Here is a 19,912-nt window from a genome sequence, read left to right as displayed (position 1 = left end):
AAACTATTTTTAGTCACATGAAAAGGTGCTCCAAATCACTATTGATCAGAGAAATGCAAATTAAGACAACTCTGACATACCTCTACACACCTGCCAGGTTGGCTAAGATGACAGGAAGAGGTAATGAAGAATGTTGGAGGGGATGTGGGAAAACAGGGACACTGATACATTGTTAATGGAGTTGTGAATGAACCTAACCATTCTGGAGAGCAGTTCAGAACTATGCTCAAAAAGTTATTAAATTGTGCATACCCTTTGATCCAGCAGTGTTTCTACAGGGCCTATATCCCAAAGAGATCTTAAAGGAGGGAAAGTAACTCACATGTGCAAAATGTTTGTGGCAGCCCTTTTTGTAGTAGCTAGAAACTAGAGATTGAATAAATGTCCATCAATTAGAGAATGGCTGAGTAAATTGTGATATATAAATGTTATGGAATATTGTTGTTCTGTAAGAAATGACCAGCAGGATGATTTCAGAAAGGCCTGGAGAGACTTACATGAACTGATGCTGAGTGAAATGAGCAGAACCAGGAGATCATTATACACAACAATAACAAGACTATATAATGATCAATTCTGATGGATCTGGCTTTTCTCAGCAATGAGATGATTCGGACCAGCTCCACTTATGCAGGGATGAAGAGAGCCATCTACACTCAGAGAGAGGTCTGAGGGAACTGAGTGTGGAACACAACATAGCATTCTCACTCTCTATGTTGTTATTTGCTTGCATTTTGTTTTCTTTTTCAGTTTTTTCCTTCCTTCTCGATATGATTTTTCTTGTGCAGCAAGATAACTGTATAAATATGTATACATATATTGGATTTAACACATATTTCAACATATTTAACATGTATTAGACTAGCTAGTGGAGGGGTTGGGGGGGAAGAAGGGGAAAATTTGGAACAAAAGGTTTTGCAATGTTGGAATGTTGGAAAAATTACCCATGCATGTGCTTTGCAAACAAACCAACATATAAATAAATAAACAAATAAATAGATAAATAAATGAATGAATAAACAAACAAATAAGCAAATAAATAAATAGATAAATAAATGAATGAATGCATAAAGGAAGGCAATGAACCTGAAAAACAGATTCAGGTGAGATAATTTATTTGGGGGCACTCTGAAAACTATGACAAAACTTGAATGCCATATTTCAAGAAATCACAAAAGGAAACTATTCATATCTATTAAAACTATAAGGTAAAATGAAAATAGAAATAATTCGAAATACCAAACTGAAAACATCCAGGAAGATATACAAAATCCAGAGCTTCCAAATTAAAGAGGAAAAATACTGGAAGTAGGCAAAAAATAGAGCTTGAATATCAAGAAACCATCTAAAAACATCAAAATCCTGGATTTTGGATATTCTAAAAGGCAAGAAAAAATATATAAAAGCTTACAATTACAAATAATTTACTCTGCAAGACAATATAATTCTATGAGGATGAGGGGATTGGGGGGGAAGGGGGAGTAGATCTTTAACAGGTCTTTTAAAGCAATTCTGATGAAAAGACCTAAAGTGGAAACTCCTATGCAAGAGGAGTTGAGAGGAATCTGGAGAAATAAATATATTTGAGGAACTAGAAGAGACTAACTGGGGATGATCTACTTACATTCTGATGGGGAAGGAGACAAGCACCCCTTCAGAATCACATTTTCTTTAAACTTAACAGGAACTTATTAATAAAAGCAAATTCAAGATCTGGCTATGGTTTTATTCCAAATTACTAAATTTAAAAATGAAAAAGAAGAATTTAACAGCAATTGAAGATGAAATAAAGGAAGTTATTAGAAATTATTTTGCTCAATTATATGCCCAAAAAGAACCTGATAACAAAAGAAATTGATGAATATTTACAAAAATCTAAAATCCCCCTTCTGTTAATAGAAGAGAAATTAGAGAATTTAAATAACCCAATCTCAGAGAGAGAAATTGAACAAATCATAAATGAAAGAAAAAAATCCTGGACTGGAGGAATTTACAATTCTTTCAAAAACTCAACAATTAATTCCAACATAATATAAAATATTTTCAAAAACAGGAAGAGAAAAGATCCTTCAAATGCCTTCTATGTAACAAATATGATCTTGCTGTCTAAAAGTAAGGCAGAGAGAAGAAAAATTATTGATCAATATCACTGACAAGAATTGCTGCAAAAAAATTTGAATGAAATATTAACAAAGAAGCTACATAATTATCAGGTTACAATTAACAAGGTTTGTTCAAATTAGGGAATCATAATTAGGGAAACCATAGACCATATTTGTAACGAAAACAATAAAAATCATGATGATATCAAGATTTATTTTCTAAAAAGCTTTTCACAAAAAAGTATCCATTTATGTTGTTTTTTTTCTTTTGGTTGATTTTGATTTTGTCCTTTGAGTCTGGATCTACCCAAATTATCTAATGCAATGAATTGCGCTTACAATCCCACTGCAGGGATCACTCCAGGATTCAAATCCAATACTGATTAGCACAAAAAATGTAAACCTGTTTCAATTTTTCAACTTGGCCAGTTCACCCCTCTTTAAGCAGCCTAGTCAACTCATAAAGGCTCATTAGATTGGTGTCATATTTATACCGAGTTGGAAGTAGCCTTACTGCATCTCAGAATTCCTGACCTCCAGCCACCCACCAGCTTCAGCCTCTTCAGCAGAAGTGAACCATTATGTCCACTTTATTTATTTTCAAAATTTTTAAAGCATAATAAATGGATCTTTCCTTAACATAGTAAATATTATCTCTCTAAAACCAAGAGCTCTCATTCTCTGTAAGAAACACAAGTGTTTGTGTTTTGTTTAGTTTTTTCAATAAGATCAAAGGTAAAGTGAGGAATGTCCTCATGACCACTATTATCTGATACAGTCCTAGGTACAGCAAAAGACATGAGGAAAAATATGAGGAAATAAACACAGGCAAAGAAAAAATAAAATTATTTATTTTTGCAAATTATGATTTACCAAGAGAACTCTAGAACTTCAGCTAAAACATTAACTGAAACAATCATTTTAGTAAAGCAAGGGGCCATAAAATAAATACATATAAATCATCATTCTTTCTGTTTATTATCAACAAAGCTTAGTAGCACAAAATAGAAATTCCATTCAGAATAACTACAAAAATGTGTATGATTTTTGGAAGTCCATACTCTAAAATGTGAATGATATGAATATAACTACAAAACACTTTACAGAAATAAACACTTAAATAATTGGAGATACATTGATTGCTTATGGTTGAGATGTGTCAACATAAGAAAAATTTTAATAGAATGTAAATTAATTTATAGGCTTAGATGATACCAAACTACTAAATAGTTACTTTGTAAAACTAGAAAAAAAATTGCCACATAATTCATCTCTAGAAGTAAAACATCAATAAGCTCAAGGTAAATAATTTTTTAAATTGAGAAGAGGGCCTAGCAATACTAAATAACAAATTATACTACAAAGCAGTAACCATTAAAACTATTTGGTACTGGTTTAAAAAAATAAAAAAAATTCACTGGAGAGAAAACTAGAAAGCAATCTGGCAGAAATTAGGTTTATACCTATATCTCACATCTTATACTTGAATAAATTCCAACTAGATACATGACCTAAAAATAAAAGACTGTGTCATAAATAAAATAGAGGCACATGAACTAAGATGTCTTTCACAATTATAAGAGTTCTTGAACAAAGTACAGAAAGAATGACAAATTAAAATAGTCGATTTTTATTATATAAAATTGAAAAGTTTTTACACAAAATCAAAATCAATGACATGAGAAAGGAATGAGTTAACTAGGGAACAAATCTTTACAGCAATCTTCTCAGAAAAAAGATCTGTTATTCAAAACATAAGGGGAATTAAATAAATAAGAACAAGAGCAATTCCCCAATAAATAAGTCATCTAAAGATCCAAATAGGAAGAAATCCAAGCTATCAATAATCATATGAAAAAAAATGTTCCAAATCATTAAAAAAAAAAAAAAAGAAAAAAGAAAAAGAAAAGAAAAAGAAAAAGAAATGCAAATCAAAATAGCTCTGAGGTTCCACCTCACTCCCATCATATTGGCAAAGATAACAAAGAGGGAAATGACAGTTATAGGAAGATAGGCACACTAATGTACAGTTATTGGTACTATTAATTGTTCAGGTCCTATCTGGAAAACAGTCGGGAGCCATGCCCAGAAAGTCACTAAGCAGTGCTGACACTTCAAATCCATTGATTTTACTACTAAGCCTTGGTCTCAAAGAGATCAAAGAGAGGAATAAGACCTATATGTACCAAAAAGAAAAAAAAAAAAAAAGTATAGCATTTATTTTTGTTATAGCAAAGAACTAGAAACAGAGAAGAGGGAAGGAAGGGAGGAAGAAAAGAAGGAAAGAAAGAAGAGAGTGAGAGAGGCAGAGAGGAAGAGAGGGAAGGAAAAGAAAGAAGGAAAACATGCATTTATCAAGCACCTATTATGTGCCAGTCATTGTGCTAAGTGCTTTACAAATACTATCTCACGTCATTCTCAAAACAATCCTAGGAGGTGGGTGTTATTATGATCTCTTTTTTACTATAGGGAAAACTGAGTCAGAGGTTTAAGTCACACGGCTACTAAATATCTAAAGTCACATTTGAATCCAGGTCTTCCTGAATCCACACCTGGCATTTTATCCCCTATAGGAAGTATCCATCAACTGTGAAAAGGTTGAACAAAAGAATGTAGATGAATGGAATGGAATATTATTGCACTATAAGAACAGTGAAAGAACTGGATTCAGTAGTAACAGAGATCAACGTGAGAAAAAGTAGAACAATTTATACAATAAAGAAAAACAAGTGTAGAAGGCATAAGAAATCTGATCAATACAACAATTTACCATAACTCCAGAAGATGATAAAGAATCATATTTCCTACCTACTGGTAGAGAGATGATAGATTAGTAGTACCAAGTGAGACTTAACATTTTTCAAACATGGCCAATGCGTGTGTTTCTTTTATTTGTACTTATTTGTCTCAAAGGCAGGATTTTTCCTCCTCTCTCCCCCTTCACTATCCTCTGCCAGAAAAGATATAAAGGGAAAGGAAGGCTGATAATAGCAATGTCCGGGGGTTTAAAAAAAAAAAAAAAAAAAAAAGGAAGAAATGGAAATAAAGTGTGTTAATGAAACATTTTTAACATGTACAGAAGAGAACAAAAATAAATTCAGAGAAACACAGAAGCAGGATAATTTTGGAACTACAGTATTAAATTTATTATATACTTTAAAAAGAAACAAGGTATATATAATAGATTTGTAATTTCTTATAGAATATTCTTTTTCTGTTCTTTGAATGTGGAAATGATCATATTTTTTCATATTTGTCCAGTCTGTAAAAATAAAGTTTTTTTAAAGAAGGGTGTATGACCTGTGAATGAACTTTTTCAGTGAAGTATATTAATGACATAATTAAGTTTCCCCCTAAATTGCCAATTTTGTCTGAGTTATCTATAATAGCAAAGACTTGACACTCTGGCCTAAAATGGAAGATTTCAGGATAGAGATTATACATGTGCCATAGAGACATATGCCATAGATCTTTACTATAGAAGAATAACAAATAGGAAACAATGCACTAAAAATTATGCTGATATCCTCAAATAATACAGAATTTAAAGAAAAACTTTTCCCCAAAAATTCTTCTCTTGGATTACTGTATCTTTCAAATTGTCACTACCAAATATCATAATAAAACTTTTAAAGTCACAAGTGGTAAAATAGAACACCATCATTTTTTTCTTTATTTGACTAGTTATGCTACAATAGTTTATATTGCATCAGGATTTTCATTACAAAACTTGATTTTTGGGAAAAGAAAAGATTATTGCTTAATTCTTAAAAGTTTGCTCCAAAGCTCTGGTCTTTATACATATCACCTATTTTGTGTGCAAAGTCCAAGTCATAGAATTTTAAAACTGGAAGGCCATTTTGGGGACAACTTATTTCACCTCCTTCCTTTGACAAATGAGAAAACTGAGGGCTGGAGAAGAGACCTGACGTGCTCAAGGTCATATAGCTAATTAGTGGACAAATTGGGTCTGGGACACAGCTCTATGTATAGAATCCTGACCTGATTTTCCTTCCTATATCAGTTTATAGAACATAGCTTTTCCTTTTCAAAATAACTAAAAAAATATTTGAAAACACAGCATAAATGTTTTAATTTGTGTTGAGTCCATAATAAAAGTCTTTGTTAATTTCTTTTTGAAATAGATTCTAGGACACGGGAAGGGTATTCTCAGAGCTAAACCAAAAAAAAGGCTGTGGCCTTTTCAGTCACCCCAGCCTCATCTTTTAAATTCTCAGGCTAACCTGCCCCCTAGAGAAGGTGAGAGCTTTCTTCAACCCTGTTTTGGATAGAACTGATGGAAGTTGATCATATAAAAGACAAATAAAATGCCTTTTTGTAGAAGGGTGCAACTATCTCTACAATATTCAAATTTGGGGTACAAATATACAGAGATTTCACAACAAACCCCCTTCTCTAGACTGAAGGTGCAGATAGTGGCCATCTTATTTGTGATTTACAATTCCAATTCCTCAATTCATCTGGCACAAAGAATGAGGATTTACATACCACAATTTCTCCATATATAATGAGGAGCTGGGGCTGGAAGAGGGAGAAGGAATGATAAAGCAGCATTAACAGCTGAAAGGATAAATTTCTGTAGTCTAAAGAGAGCAGACTAATTCTAAAAATGAGTTCGCCAAGTTTCAGAGATGGAATGAAAAATGGATCCTATTCCCTTGCAATAACATTTAGTCCATATATGGAGACACACAAATTGAATTTAGATGGCAAAGCCTTGCATGTAGGAAATCTTAAGGAGGAACGGACACATGAGAAACTGTATAGTGAGATTCACTTGCACACAGAACCAGCAAAAGGCTATCTTGCATCTTAACTTTTAGCAGCCCTTCATGGGGACTTGGATGGTTTCACATTCCAGCTCTCTTCTCACGGCTTTTCTTCTGCCACTTGAACTCAATGTGGCCTGCAGAGCCTGCCAGCACCATCCATGAATTGTGCTGGACTTGCTGAGATGCAGCTGCTTCTCAGCCTGCCTCTGGCTTCCATTTCAAAATGCCATTTGCTTGCCAAGGGTTAACAGTCTCCAGAAGGCGCAGGGAAAGATCCCGCTAGGGCAGAAATCTGTGGCTGCTGGGGAAGATAAGAAGTCTCTTGTTGAACTGGGGGACCAGGAGCTGTGGAAAGTCCAGAGGGGAAGGACAGCACACATGTGAACACAAGCAGCCACCTCTGCTCAGAATCTATCCTTTCCCTCCTCATTCCACCCCAGCCCCTCTTCCCGTAGGAAGGAGATAACCTAACCCGGCTCAACCCATATGCAAGGATATATCCCTAGAGTGCCCCAGATGAGGAGAAACACAAGCCCTCCCCTCCCCCAAATAAATCTCATTTGCAGTCTCATCTCCAAGCCAGAATGAGTCACTGACAAATGCATTTATAATTGTACTGTTTCTATAAACCTGTCTGCTGAAGAGTACAAACACCCTATCTACAGCTTGTGGGAAAGGAGATTTGCCGACTGAAAACCTGACTCGAAAAAGAAATGAAGAACTATAATTCCTCCAGCCCCTCCCTTCTTCCTCCCTTAAATCTTTTTTATTATGAAGAGAATGGTTACATAAAAATAAGATCCCATAATAGTTTAAATTAGGCCCCCAATATATTTTTGAACCAGAAAACATCTGCTATTTTTAAATGACTATTTACAGGATACTTAAAGAAACATTAGAGAAACGCAGCAAGGGAAAATGAAAAGAAATGCTTTTTAGGAGAGGAAGGGATTTCTGGACCCGTTAATACCCGAAGTGATGATCTGATGATCAGAAGCACAAGTCCACTTGGACGTGGGCAGGCAGGTTGCTCGGCCTCTGGGTTCCATCCTTCTCCTTCACAAAGCCCTTCTCCCCACCAAGAGGCTCCTAGGATGCTAGAGCAGATAGATGATATAGGACAGGATGACCAGGCCTATAATAGCGAAGAACATCAGAATGAAAATATCCAGCATGGTGGATGCTCAGGCTTCTGGGAAGCCCGGGAGCTGGAGGCACTGATGCTGCAGCAAGAGAGGGAAGGAGGGAGGGAGGGAGGTGAGACAATGAGCAGGAAGAGCGGAAATCTCCCTCCTCCTTCCCACCCCCTCCCTGGCTGGGGAGGGGGAGGAATGGAAATGTGGCGGCTACTCCATCATCATCCTTTTCTTTTCCTATCCCGCTCCATGTCAGCCAATCAAAAAATGGAGTGTCTAATAGCCTGGGAAATGCTAGGTTTAGACAAGGTACCACAGAGGAGACATAATTCCCCTGCAAGAATGGAGTCATTCGTTTGTATCCATATGTGAAACGGGCATAGCACTGAAAAGCACTAATCACCAGGGAACTCACCCCTCACTGCATCTCCCTTTCTCTCTCCTCCCCAATCCGCTGTCGTTACAATTCTGGTCCTAGAAAAATACTAGCAGGATATATGACACGATGGCCAATCCTAAAGATGGTTAGTTTGATTATTTACACACACACACACACACACACACACACACACACACACACACACACATATACATACACATATGTATATATAATATGTATGTATATAATATATATATTTATATACATATACATATGTATATACATATATACTCACACATATATACCTATATACACAAATATACATCTGTATATACATATACATACACACATGCATATATATTAAGGCAAATAAGATATTGTGTGGACCATCTCTGGATTAGTGATTGTTAATTCACTTTCTCCAAAAAGCCTTCCCTCCTTTATGTTCCCAGTATTGACAGCTCTGTTTCCTTGGATCTCATCATTTACCTACATTAAGTGCTCAGTTTAGCAACATTTATAAGCTCTCTATAACCATTCTTGTTTCATCAGTGTGTTCTGTGTCTCCCCCTTCTTGGAGCTAGGATCACATGCCAGATTCCCAAGTGGAGGTCCTATCACTAACTAGGTGAAGGAGAGATGAGAAGCATACAGACTTCAGCCCTGGAAGAGGTACGCAACTGTCCTCCACCCAGAGCATCCCCCTCATATTCCTTCTCACCAATGGCCAGACTCCCTCTGAAGCTCCCTGAAGGCAGTAACCAAGCTTTGATCTGTTTTTGGTGGTACCCACATCAATTTTAGGATGGTGAATGTATACACCATGATTCCTGGTTATATGTTTTGGCTTCCAAAACCCTGAACACTTAGTTTCTCAATCCTCTTCTTGATACCCAAGTTGGTTTGAGAAAATATGATATTTCTAGCTAGAGCTAGAGTGGAATACTTTCCCCATAGCCTGCTGAGCAGCTTTCCACCATCCTGTCATTTCTTTATACCTGGCCAGGTCTCTAAGGAGTGTCCAGAGTCATGTCCATCAGAATTGAACATTATATAATCTTGCTGTTGTTGTGTATAATGATCTCCTGGTTCTGCTCATTTCACTCAGCATCAGTTCATGTAAGTTTCTCCAGGCCTCTCTAAAATCATTCTGCTGATCATTTCTTACAGAAAAATAATATTCCATAACATTCATATACCATAATTTCAGCCATTCTCCAACTGATGGGAATCCACTGAGTTTCCTGTTTCTTGCCACTACAAAATGGGCTGCCACAAACATTTTTGCACATGTGGTCCTTTTCCTTCCTTTATGATTTCTTTGGGATATAAGTCCAGTAGAAATGCTGCTGGAACAGAGGGTGTGCAGTTTTATAGCCCTTTGGACATAGTTCCAAATTGCTCTCTAGAATGGCTGGATCCATTCACAGTTCCATCAACAATGTATCAGTGTCCCAGATTTCCCATATCCCCTCCAACATTCATCGTTATTTGTTCCTGTCATTTGCTAAACTGTCACTGAGATCCTAGCATACATAATACAACATGCAATATCCTCAAAAAGCACAAGTGTGGCAGAGTCCAGCCCTAACATCATGTCCAAAGTCAGAAAGTAAGCTGGAAGAATACACAACACAAAAGGAAGACCATAATAAAGAGCTATTATGGTGGCAGAGACACTCAAGATACAAACTTAGAAGAGAATTATTCCAAAACATTTACAAGCAAAATCTGAGAGAAAAGCACAGGTTGGACAAAAATCAAGCCAATACTCTTGGAACAGATGAACCAAGAGTTTAGGGGTGTTTTTTTTAAAGAACTAATTGATTTTTTTTTTAACAAATGAAATTAGAGTGCTTGAGGAAAAGAATGGAAATGAAATGAAAGTTCTGGGGGAAAAAAGATTTGGAAAGGGAATTAACAGCTTTGCACAAGAAGTAAAAAAATCATGCCCCAGCAACAAATTCCCTGAAAATTTAAAAAGAACTGAGTGGATGCCCATTGGAGAATGGTTAAATAAATTGTGGTACATGAATGCTATGGAATATTATTGTTCTGTAAGAAATGACCAGCAGAATGAATACAGAGAGGCCTGGAGAGACTTACATGAACTGATACTAAGTGAAATGAACAGAACCAGATCACTATACATGGCAACAACAAGATTACAAGATGATCAATTTTGATGGACGTGGTTCTATTCAGCACTGAGATGACTGAGGCCAGTTCCAATGATTTTGTGATGAAGAGAGCCATCTACACTCAGAGAGAGGACTGTGGGGACTGAATTTGGATCACAAAATAAGATTCTCACTCTTTCTGTTGTTATTTGCTTGCATTTTGTTTTCTTTCCCAGTTTTTTTCTTTCTTGATCTGATTTTTCTTGTGCAGCAAGATAACTGCATAAATATGTATACATATATTGGATTTAACATATATTTTAACATATCTAAAATGTACTGGACTACTTGCCATCTAGGAGAGGGGATGGAGGGGAAGGAGGGGATAATTTGGAACAGAAGACTTTGCAATGGTCAATGTTGAAAAATTAACCATGAATATGTTTTGTAAATAAAAAGCTTTAATAAATTTTTTAAAAAGAAAATTTAAAAATCAGCCCAGTAGTATAAAATATTTGGGAATCTATCAGCCAAAGGAAAGTCAGGAATTACATGAGCAAAATTACAAAACACTTGCCACAAAAATAAAGTCAGATTTAAATAATTGGAAAGGCATTAAGTGCTCTTAGATAGGCTGAGCGAATATAATCAAGATGACAATACTCCCTAAACTAATCTATTTATTTAGTGCTATACCAATCAGACTCCCAAGAAACTATTTTAATGACCTAGAAAAAATAACAAAAGAATTCATATGGAAGAACAAAAGGTTGAGAATTTCAAGGGAAGTAATGAAAAAAAAAGTCAAATGAAGGTGGCCTAGCTGTACCTGATCTAGAACTATATTATAAAGCAACAGTCACCAAAATCATTTGGTATTGGCTAAGAAATAGACTAGTTGATCAGTGGAATAGGTTAGGTTCACAGGGCAAGATAATGAATAAAAATAGCAATCTAGTGTTTGACAAACCCAAAGATCTCAACTTTGGGGATAAGAATTCATTATTTGACAAAAACTGCTGGGAAAACTGGAAATTAGTATGGCAGAAACTAGGCATGGACCCACATTTAACACCACATACTAAAATAAGATCAAAATGGGTCCAAGATTTAGGCATAAAGAATGAGATCATAAATAAATTAGAGGAACATAGGATAGTTTACTGTAAGGGCCCTTTAAACGGGAGATTAAGTGCCCCAGGAAGTATTCTCTGTGGATATTAGGACTGCCCTGTGGGTGGGATCTTGGTCACATTGAGATAGCTTTGTAATGGGTGACGGCTCTCTCGCTGGTTGGCTGTGTGTGTGACCTCACAGGCCCTTTATAAGCCCACTGCAGACAGCAGTCGCTCTCTTTAACCTGGCTCCCTAACCTGGGGTAGCTGAGCCAAGCGGATGGATAGCCAAGAGGTAAGGAGTTTGGTCTTCAGACCAGGTGTTCACTAGGGAGTTAACAAGTCAGGGCACCAAGTCAGGGCATTATGTGAGTAGGTATAATAAAGGCTTTTAAGATTACACGTGGCTCTTCTTGAGCGTGCTACTGGTTATAGATTCAAGAAATCGTGTCCAGAGACCTTTGAAGGCCTCAGAGGAGGTGAGCCGGGTAGAGTTGACACTGCAAAGGTCAGTGGTCAAAGGTACTCTGTTGGGCCTAGGGCAGACTAGTAATTGTAACTGCCAGGAGAGCATGTTACAGTTTACCTCTCCAACTTGTGGAGGAGAAAGAAATTTGTAACCAAAGGAGAACTAGAGATCATTATTGATCACAAAATAGAAAATTTTGATTACATCAAATTAAAAAGGTTTTGCACAAACAAAATTAATCCAAACAACATTAGAAGGGAAGTAACAAATTGGGAAAAACATTTTTACAATTAAAGGTTCTGATAAAGGCCTCATCTCCAAAATATACAGAGAATTGACTTTAATTTATAAGAAATCAAGCCATTCTCCAATTGATAAATGGTCAAAGGAAATGAACAGACAATTTTCAGATGATGAAATTAAAGCTATTTCCACTCATATGAAAGAGTGTTCCAAATCACTATTGATCAGAGAAATGTAAATTAAGACAACTTTGAGATACCACTACACACCTGTCAGATTGGCTAACATGACAGGAACAAATAATGATGAATGTTGGAGGGGATGTGGGAAAACTGGGACACTGATGCATTGTTGGTGGAGTTGTGAAAGAATCCGACCATTCTGGAGAGAAATCTGGAATTATGCCCAAAAAGTTATCAAAATGTGCATACCCTTTGACCCAGCAGTGCTACTACTGGGCTTATATCCCAAAGAAATACTCAAGAAGGGAAAGGGACCTGTATGTGCCAAAATGTTTGTGGCAGCTCTTTTTGTAGTGGATAGAAACTGGAAAATGAATGGATGTCCATCAGGTAGAAAATGGTTGGGTAAATTATGGTATATGAAGGTTATGGAATATTATTGTTCTGTAAGAAATGACCAACAGGAGGAATACAGAGAGGCTTGGAGAGACTTACATCAACTGATGCTGAGTGAAATGAGCAGAACTAGGAAATCATTATACACTTCAACAATGATACTGTATGAGGATGTATTCTGATGGAAGTGGATATCTTCAACATAGAGAAGAGCTAATCCAATTCCAATTGATCAATGATGGACAGAACCAGCTACATATGAATTGGATACTCTCATTGCCGAAGATATCCACTTCCATCAGAATACATCCTCATACAGTATTGTTGTTGAAGTGTATAATGATCCCCTAGTTCTGCTCGTTTCACTCAGCATCAGTTGATATAAGTCTCTCCAAGCCTCTCTGTATTCCTCCTGTTGGTCATTTCTTACAGAGCAATAATATTCCATAGCCTTCATATACCATAATTTACCCAACCATTCTCCAACTGATGGGCATTCACTCAATCTCCAGTTTCTGGCCACTACAAAAAGGGCTGCCACAAACATTTTGGTACATATAAGTCCCTTTCCCTTCTTTAGTATTTCCTTGGGGAAATTTATTCTGATTGACTATGTTTGGTTTTGGTTTTTCTCATGTTCTCAATTGGGAGGGGCCAATGAGAGATTAAGAAGATGGATTTTGGCTGATTAAAACATATAAAATATCTAAAATTAATAAAGAAAGAAAATATGTGAAAATTAGAATGTAGCCTTCACCATTTTTGAGCTGTCATGAGAAGCAGATAAAAAGTGACAATAATCATCCTTAATTTCTACTTTTTCTATGACATTTCGGTGAAAGAACCTTGAAGAAAAAGAAGGAAAACTAAAGATAAGTAGTTAGCAATGAAAAAGTAGGAAAAGATAAAGCACAATAAATGGAATGGTAAAAGTAAAATGAAAGAATATTTGTGGATAGGGCAAACTGGTACAGTACCTATATAAGAGATTAGTGTAAGGGGGAGAGGAGGTGGGATTTAGCTATGGAGCTGCTGAAATTAAGGAAAGGAAGTTAATGCAGCTGCCAAGATCCTGAGAAGGTTGTAAAGTGCCCTGTAAAGCTTATAAAATTGTGTTTTTTCTTTTTCTATGGAATTGGGTTAGGAATGGGAAGGAGAAAAATAACAGTTTATTAGTTGAATTTAAATTAAAAGAAAAAGCAATGAAGGATGATGTGTAAATACCCATAAGAAGTTATGGAGGGGACAGAGAGCAAAAAATCTCAGTACAAAGTCCACATGGAATTTTGCAGTGAATTGCAATGACTATATCTCTGCCACAGCAAGGGTCTGCTATACAGATCTACCTCCTAAAAAAGTAAGTAAAGGGATTTTAGTAATGTCACACTCCACACTCCATATTATTGGAGAGAATGAAGTGTCTCCCCACCTATCCACCCCCCCCCAAAAAAAAGGGAAGCAAGATTCAATGATGGAAAAAAAAAAAAAAGAATCTGAAACATAAGAGAAAAAACTTCCTTATAAGGAAAAAAGAATGTTACCTAGAAGGGGAAGACAAGGAGAAAGACAAATTTAAGATTTTTCCTAAAGAGTATCAATCAATTGTTAGTCCTCCAAGGAATGAAATAACAATCACCAAAATGTCCATAGTACTCACCCAGGAATGTCCAGAACAATAAATGAGAATAAAGGGGGTTTGGAATACAGAACCAGCTATTTGTCACTTGTCAACCTGATGACACTAGAAAAGTCTATTGTCCTCTCCCAGACATTACAGAGAATCTCCTATGATTTATCAAAATAGATAATGACCATGGCTTCTAGTGAATCTTGACTACAAATGAGACTGACAGAAGGAACTTAATAAGTATTATCTAAGATTTAAACTCTTGGGCAAGAAACTGAAAACCATAGAAATATGGGGTTTTTCCTCCCTGCTGTCAATGGAAGACAAGATGTACAGATGAAAAAATTAGATTTTGTCAGGCTAAGAAGATGGTGTCCGTGAATGGGATATAGAATATAGAGCTCACAGTCTCCTGACCAAGGACAGATCCTGACAAAGGTTGAGAATGTATTTGTCTAAAAGTGCAGTGATCCCTTCCAATTCTTAAATCTATGATACCATGATCTTATCTCACGCAATTTGGAGGGACATCCAATAGAAATATACATTGTGAGCTCTACAACTTCAAGTCTAGAATTGCTATGTCACGTGGAAAATCATCATCCTATTTATTCCAATAATATTTCCATTTTCAAAGAAATGTCTCTGGGAAGGAATCTTGGACATCAAATGACTTAATAAACAATGTTTTGTTGCATTAAATGTCAAAATAAATAAATAATCCAAAAAAAATAAAAATAAAAATAAAAATAAAATAAATAAATAAATAAAAGTGCAGTGATCAAACATGATTCCAGAAGACTGAGGAGTCATGCTATCTGCCTTGAGGCAGAGGTAAGGAATTCAAGATACATTCATACATTTTTTGGATATGGACAATAAGGGAAATTGTTTTGCTTAATTGTTCAAGAGTTGTATTTTTCTTTTTCTTTGGAATTGGGGGAAGAATTAGAAAAATAAAGGATTACTAATTGAATTTAAATTAAATTAAACAAAAATACTTGTATATTTTTGTGTATGTGTGCATACATATACACACATATAAACATACAACTCCATACACAAAAAGAAAAGTCTTATATATGCCATAATAGTCATAGTAGCATTTTTTTCCATCAGAAAATAACTAGAAACAAAATAGATACCCACAAATTAAACCAGTCATGGTAGATAAATGTACTAGAATATTACTGTACTATAAGAAACAAAAATGATGAATACAGAGACACAAGGAAAAATATACACCAACTGATGCGAAATGAAGTAAGCACAGCTAGGAAAACAACATGCAAAATGTCTACCATAAGGTAAATGGAAAGAACAACAACAAAATAACCATAACTGAATGCTGTGAAATTATAATAATCAAGCTTAGCTACAAAGAAATATAATAAGGAACCTCTTCTCACTTCTTTGCAGAGTTGGGTATTATGGATATGAAACACCACAAATGATGTCAATATGTTGTCAATATGTTGGTTGGTTTTGTTGAAGTAGTATTTTTAAAGGGTTTTCTCCTTCTTTTTTATAAGAGATAGCGCTCAGGGTAGAAGTAAAGAGAAATACCCATGGAAATATAAGTAATATAAAAACAACTGATTTCAGTAAAGTTTATTTTTGAAAAAAAATTGAGGGAAGGACAATATGTGTGGATATTCATATTATAAAAAATTTCTAGAAAAAAGAAAAGAAAATAGCTGTTGAGATATTTTAAAATCCATAGAAAATAAAATCTAAGCAAGAAGTTATTGGCAAAAATCTATGACCTTCATTCCCCAGTAGATAAATGGTGAAAGGAAATGAACAAACAGTTCTCAAAAGAAGAATTTCAAACTATTAACAAGCATAAAAGAATGCACCAATCATCAATAAAAGCAATGTTCAAAACAACTCAAGTTTCACTTCACACTGCAAAATTGGCAAAGTACAAAATATGGCAATAATCAATGTTGCAGGGGTTGTGTGAATATAGACACACTGGTGCATAGTTGGTGGAGCTGTGAATCTATACAACCATTTGGAAAGAAAGAAATTTGGAATTACACAAATAAAGTAACAAAAATGTTTATATCTTTTGAGTCAGAAATCCACTGGCGGGCTTGTAATACAAGACCACCGATAATAAGGAAGCCCCCACATAAACCAAAATATAGCAACACCTTTTGTGAGAACAAAGAATTAGAAAGTAGATGCCCCTCAGTCAAACTATGGCACATGATTAGGATGGAATATTAAGTGCTATGAGAAATGTAATGAATATAGAAAAGCATGGAAAAAATTAAAGTGAAATGGTGCAGAATGAAGTAAGCAGTCAAAAAACAACTAACGCTAAATACACGAAAATACACTGAATACACTGAATTCTGCTATTACCTGACATGTGTTCCCAAAAAGCATTCAACGATACAAAAATGAGCAATAGAAACCACTTTTTTTGTTTGTTTGTTTGTTTTTTAAGACTCGTCCATGGTCACACATCTAGGAAATATTAAGTGTCTGAGGCTGGATTTAAACTGAAGTCCTCCTGACTCCACTGTGCCATCTAGATGCCCCCCAAATTACACGTTTTATGGGGGGAAAGGGATTAAGGCTACAACCCTCACAAACTCATCAGTGAGATGGATGTGGCCCTCTTCAGCAATGAGATGAACCAAATCAGTTCCGATAGAGCAGTAATGAACTGAACCGGCTACACCCAATGAAAGAACTCTGGGAAATGACTATGAACCATTACAGAGAATTCCCAATCCCTCTATTTTTGTCTGCCTGCATTTTTGATTTTCTTCACAGGCTAATTGTACACTGTTTCAAAGTCTGATTCTTTTTGTACAGAAAAATAACTGTTTGAACATGTATACATATATTGTATTTAATTTATACTCTAATATATTTAACATGTATTAGACAACTTGCCATCTGGGGGAAGGGGTGAGGGGAAGGAGGGGAAAAGTTGGAACAAAAGGTTTTGCAACTGTCATTGCTGAAAAATTACCTATGCATCTATCTTGTAAATAAAAAGCTATAATAAAAAAAAAAAAACACAACTTATCAGTGACACATGAAAAAGAGAGAAGTTTATAAAAACAGCACATTTCTATACACGTTAAATGGTTGTTATTCAGTTGTGTCTGACTATGTGACTTTATACATTTTTGTTCATGGGATTTGGGGGGGGGGGGCAAAGATACTAGTGTGGTTTCCCATTTCCTCTCCAGTGTAGCCCCATCTTCCAGATGAGGAATTGAGGCAAATAAGGATTAAGCAACTTGTTTTGGGGTCACATAGCTAGTGTTTGAATATGCTTGAACTCTTCTTAACTCCAAGCCACTGCAGGTACTCTAGCCACTGCAGCACTTAGATGCCTAAAAAGACATAGATACTATTATAAATAGGAGTACAGTCCTTAGCCTGAGCATGCTGCAATTCTGGGCAAGAAATCATGGTGAAATTGAGGTGGGGGGGAGGGTGTGAAAATCAGCCCTCTTCCACCCCCAATTCCAATTGCACCAGAAGATACGGAATTAAGTATGACTTTTTATCTTGATAAAAACCTAAAGTGTGCTTGGAAATGGTGTCATTGGAAGGGTTGCAGCTCTTGACTTATTGTGAAGAGATGGGCTTTTCTGTATAGTTTTTCAAATTGTACCCAAGTAAATGGAAACTTTTTTTATGGTCAAAAAGTGCCCTGATATATGAGTTGCATTGAAACAAATTCTTGATTTTGAAATAAGCATTATTGACTATATACACAATAACTACAATAATGTAAATGGAAAGAACAACCACACATACCCAAAAGAGTAAAGGTGAGTGCTGTAAAATTATATTTCCAAAAGAAAAAAGCATAGAAAATTCTTACAAATGAAATTCTGAACACATAAAGGGAAACAATTCCAATTAAGAGAGAAAATGGGATTTGTCTGATGAAACCAATAATGGGGAACTTGTCAACCAACTTATATTTTTGAAAGCTGAGTAGATTGGTGGACTGTGGTCTGTTCTCAAAGACCAAAATGACATCACAGTCAGGGTCCAGGTACAGTGTGTCCAGCTGGGATGCTCTACCACAGGTGAGCCACAAATAGTCCATATGGCTACTGGGAGTCTCTAAACCTATCACTTCATGTTCTTTTGAAGTACAGAAAACTGAAGCAAGGAGTAAAGGGAAAGGCTTTAGGATTTCTAACACTAAGAATGAGTCGAGCTGTCCTAAGGTCATTAAATAGATTTTTAGAAGGAGGAGGATCAAAGAAAGATTAGGACTAATGCTTGGGATGGATGAGATGATGTTAAGTGAAAATGGAGACATCAGAAATATTCTATTTTTCATTCCCAAAATGCAGCGAGTGACCTTTAAGACAGAATGAAGGGGGAAATAGAGAGCGGTAAAGTGTCCTGGATAACTTTCCCTAACCCGGATGCACTACATTCTCCTAAAGAAATTGCAGATGTGTTAGCTGAACCACTCCCTGGGACATCCAAAACATTGTGGAAACTGAGAGAAGCAGACTAAAACTAGAGAAGGACAATGAACCCTTCCCTCCAGAAAATAAAAGAACACAGTTCATAAATCATTGACTTTGACTAGAAAATATCATTAATAGTTGGAATATTTGGAAAAGGAAGCAGTGATTACCAAGAACCAACACAGTTTATCAAAAATAAGCCATATCAGATCAACCTTATTTTCTTTTGGTTTTTGACACAGTCACTAAATAGTAGATAGGGAGGCTATCATGCACCTAGATTTGAACCAAGTATTTGATAAGGTACATTGTATTTTTATTAGTGACTTGTCCAGGGTCACACAGCTGGGAAGTGTTAAGTGTCTGAGAGTAGATTTGAACTCCCGTCCTCCTGAATTCAGGGCTGGTGCTCTATCCACTGCGCCACCTAGCTGCCACCTAGCTGCCCCAGGTACATTTTCTTGTAGAAAAGCTGGATTCAGAATTAAGAATATGTTCAAACTCAGTGTTCAGCATCAGCTTGACAGGAGATCTCTGGTGGAGTATCCTGGGTGTCCGTGCTTAGAATTTTGTAGCTTAACAATTTTTAAAATTGTTTATATTATAGAGAAGGTCCAACTCACTTCCGGTTGATCAATGATGGACAGAAATAACTGCACCCAGGGAAGGAACACTGGGAAGCGAATGTGAATTGTTAGCACTACTGTCTATCTACCCAGGTTACTTATACCTTCGGAAGCTAATAATTAATGTGCAACAAGAAAATGGTATTTACACACATATATTGTATCTGGGTTATATTGTAACACATGTAAAATGTATGGGATTACCTGTCATGGGGGGAGGGAGTGGAGGGAGGGAGGGGATAATTTGGAAAAATGAAA

The 19,912-nt window shown here is 35.9% G+C and overlaps 1 long non-coding RNA gene across 1 annotated transcript; it reads right to left on the bottom strand.

Annotated features, from left to right (window-relative positions):
* Nucleotides 1-5,224: 5,224 nt before the first annotated feature.
* On the bottom strand, nucleotides 5,225-8,089 carry LOC141539090 (uncharacterized). The gene is made up of 2 exons (XR_012481200.1): nucleotides 7,866-8,089; nucleotides 5,225-7,240 (listed from the first exon to the last, which is right to left on the bottom strand). It is a non-coding gene; the product is annotated as an uncharacterized LOC141539090 (long non-coding RNA).
* Between the last annotated feature and the right edge of the window lie 11,823 nt (nucleotides 8,090-19,912).

Source organism: Sminthopsis crassicaudata, chromosome 4 (assembly GCF_048593235.1).
Source record: "Sminthopsis crassicaudata isolate SCR6 chromosome 4, ASM4859323v1, whole genome shotgun sequence".
Lineage (NCBI taxonomy): Eukaryota > Metazoa > Chordata > Mammalia > Dasyuromorphia > Dasyuridae > Sminthopsis > Sminthopsis crassicaudata.
Note: the sequence above shows the minus strand (reverse complement) of the source record. Positions and strands in the feature narration are given on the sequence as shown.